The sequence below is a fragment of the Alexandromys fortis genome, unplaced genomic scaffold (genome assembly GCF_014885135.2).
Source record: "Alexandromys fortis isolate MF-2015 unplaced genomic scaffold, M_Fortis_MF-2015_v1.1 scaffold_340, whole genome shotgun sequence".
In the NCBI taxonomy this organism is placed as follows: Eukaryota; Metazoa; Chordata; class Mammalia; order Rodentia; family Cricetidae; genus Alexandromys; species Alexandromys fortis.
In genome coordinates this window covers 26,529-30,018 of record NW_026068213.1, presented here as the reverse complement: position 1 = coordinate 30,018, position 3,490 = coordinate 26,529, and the positions used below count along the sequence as shown (strand labels likewise).

At 36.8% G+C, this 3,490-nt stretch overlaps 1 pseudogene; it reads right to left on the bottom strand.

The window, feature by feature from the left end:
* Positions 1 to 1,029: 1,029 nt before the first annotated feature.
* On the bottom strand, positions 1,030 to 3,199 carry LOC126493362 (ATP-dependent RNA helicase DDX4-like; annotated as a pseudogene).
* Between the last annotated feature and the right edge of the window lie 291 nt (positions 3,200 to 3,490).

Sequence of the window (3,490 nt, the reverse complement as noted above, 5' to 3'; positions counted from 1 at the left end):
CCATTTCCAGTTTGTGATACTAAATCAGGCTTTTCTTAATGGCTTACAGGAGATTTTTTAAATTGAGAGTGTTAATTCATTATATAGCATAGTTTTCACTCAGACTAATTTTTGCTTTTCCCATGGTCTTTGTTACACATAGATATCTATCATTTTAAAATATATATAGATTCTATAATCTAATATTCTAATATTATAGAATACAAGTATTCTATAATGCTTGCTCTGTGATAAGCATTTTTCTAATTTTACTAATTTACTTAATTTTCATGGAATAGTCTATGAAGTAGAGAATTGTTCAATACCAATATAGAGTTAAAAATATTTAGGCAGAGAGAAGTAAAGTAGTTTGCTTGAAGTCACCTGTCTAGGAAATACAAAACAGGAATATGGGAAGTCTGGCTCTGAACCATAATTCTTTTTTGTAGGGGGAAATGTGTTTTATTTTTTATTTCCAAGGAAAATCTGTATATTATAAATGCAAACATTTGTCATACCACCAAGTACAGAGTTCACGTTGCAAACTGAACCATTTTCCTGACACGTCTGATGATCTAGAAATCAAATAACTTTGAAAGGCTTCAGTCTCCACTGTCCATGAAAATCATATTATCAGATATACCACACTATTCTTTCTTTTAAAGGATCAAGTAGAAATTAGACCCAATAATTAACCAAAAGTACATCATATCCTATTGCTTGTTTTATAGGATCATAAACACTATACTGAGATTTAGCACTTGGACATGAAACATGTCTTAACTTTCTGAATATGCTAGAAATAACAAAAACATTTACAATGCTTTAATATTTCTAGTTAATACCATTTATATCAGTAACTGCAATGTTGTAACTTTCAGCATCTCACATAACTAGTCAATGAAGTTGGTTATTTTAAGGGTTGGGAGTAAGAACAGAAGAACAGGAGATATAAGAATATCAGGTTTCACACTTCTGTTAAATTTTTAAAATAAAAACTGCTTTCTTTGCTGCATCAGAACTATCAGACTTGAAGTATGTTTGTTTGCTTTAATCACATGACTTATCATCCACTGGATTGGGAGCTTGTGAAGAAGAAATCCCGCTGTATTCAAAGTGTTCTTGCCCTGGTAATTCTTCCTAGTGTCAACAGATGCAAACACAGTTCCTCTTGTGCTATTACTGAAGCCAGGAGATTCTTATGTACTAAAAGCAATTTCTTCTAGCCAAGTAGGAACATCCTGTGGAACATCTGATAGTACTTTAATGAGAGGCTGTGCTAAATGATTATCAGATTCTGTATCAAAAAAAGAAATTGCTCTGCCAGTATTTCCACAACGCCCAGTACGTCCAATTCGATGAACATATTCATCAATGGTAGAAGGAAGATCAAAATTGATAACATGTTGAACATTTTCAATATCAAGCCCTCTGCCAGCTACTGAAGTAGCAACAAGAACAGGGCATTTTCCACATCAAAAATCTCCAAGAGCTTGCTCTCTCTCCCTCTGTTCCCGATCATCATGAATACTTGTAGTTGATATTTTTTCTTGACAAAAAAAAAGTTGCAATGAAATCTGCTTTTTTTCTTGGTGTCAACAAAAACCATAGTTCTGTCATCACCTATGTTTCATAGGATCTTAACAAGTTTTTCTCTTTTTTAATACTGGCCAATTTGAAGAATGGTCTGCTGAACATCTCTGCAAGCTCCTCCCACTTGTCCACCAGCAACAAACAAATAATTTGACTTTAGAAACTCCCCAGCAAACCTTTGGATTTCTTCTGGAAAAGTTGCACTGAATAAAAGGGTTTGGCACTGTTCTTTTGATGGCATTCCAGGACAAGAAATTACTTCATATCTGGTCCAAAACCCATATCCAACATTCGGTCAGCTTCATCCAATACTAAGTACTTGACGTGTTTGAGACCAATCTTTTCTTTACCTATGATATTCATCAGCCTCCCTGGTGTAGCACATAGTATGTTACAGCCTTGTACTATCTGTCAGATTGAATGCTCAAACTGAGTACCCCCATATATGACAACAGCTCTTACACAAGTCCCAAAAGAAAATTTTCTGGCTTCCAAATACATTTGGTTAATCAGTTCTCGAGTTGGGGCTACAATAATACACTCTGGTTCCTGCAGTTCTTTAAAGCGACTACCAGTTATTCCATCCCGCATCATATGAGGAAAAAGTCAAAAGAAAAGCTGTAGTCTTCCCAGACCCTGTTTGAGCACAAGCCATCAGATCTCTTCCTGCTAACACAATAGGGATAGTGTATTTCTGCACAGGAGTGAGCTTGGTATAGCCAGCTTTAGCAATGTTGTTATTCAGTGTTTGACAAAGATTAGCTTCTTCAAAAGTCAAAATTGCTGGTGGTGCATCATGTCCAGATACTTCTACAAGTACGGTATCATACTTATCAAACTTTATTCCTGTCTGATAATGTGCAAAATGGAGTCCTTATCCTCTGGTGGAGGAGGGGATATATATGTCACTTTTGGACCCTGAATGTCACTGCTCTCTCCTCCTTCAGCTTCTGACTTCCAAGAATTCTTTCCAGAGTCTGTTACTACTTCTCCATTCAAACCTTTGTAACCACCTCGCCCACTTCCACTTCTCCTTTGATAAGTGTCACCATTACCTGAATCACTTACTGCTGGTTTTCTAGAACTAAAAAGGCCACCACCACGCTGTGTCCCCCGATCTTGGTCATATTCACTATTTGGTCTTCCTAGACCAAATCCTCCTTGGCAACCTCGGAAACTACCTCTTCCACCTCTTCTGAAGAGTCCTGAAGCTTCTGAATCATTTCCATCTTGATAGCCACCTCTCTTGGAAAACCCCTTGTTCCGAGTTTGATTGTCTTCACAGTCATTACTGGACTCTTTCCAGAAACCAGAACTATCTCCTTCTTCAAACTTGTTATTTAAAAAACCTCTGTTTCCAAAATCCTTTCCTCTCCTGAATCCTCCAGCAGTAGGTGTGTTCTCTTTTACTAGACTCGCCAATATCTCTGTTTCCCAAATTTCTTCCAGAGGGAAATCTCATGAAATGATCGCTTCCAGAAGGTCCATCTTCCATTTCTGATGAAGCTGAAGTCCTGTTAAAAGTGTCGCCATTTGCACCAGAAGAATATTTGTCCTTTTCAAATACAGGAACATAGGAAGACATGTGAGGTTTGAGGATTTCCACTTCCCAATCTTCATCTCCCATGGTAGCTACAGGTTCCTCTCTGCTCCGGGCTTCCTGGGCTCCTCATGGCCGCCGGCGTTGCTTCTGCACCCTAATTCTTTTTTTTTTTTTTTGAAATTTTTAAATAAATTTTATTCTAATTGTCAAATATCCATTTTACATATTTAATGGTGCACAATATCAAGCCACAGTAAATTGTGGAATAATTAAATAGGGATAATTAATCTACATTTTATGTCTCATTGTTCTTTGTAGTGCCTTTAGTATAGCCTACATTTTAGCTGTTTCGAAATATGCAGCACATTATTATTA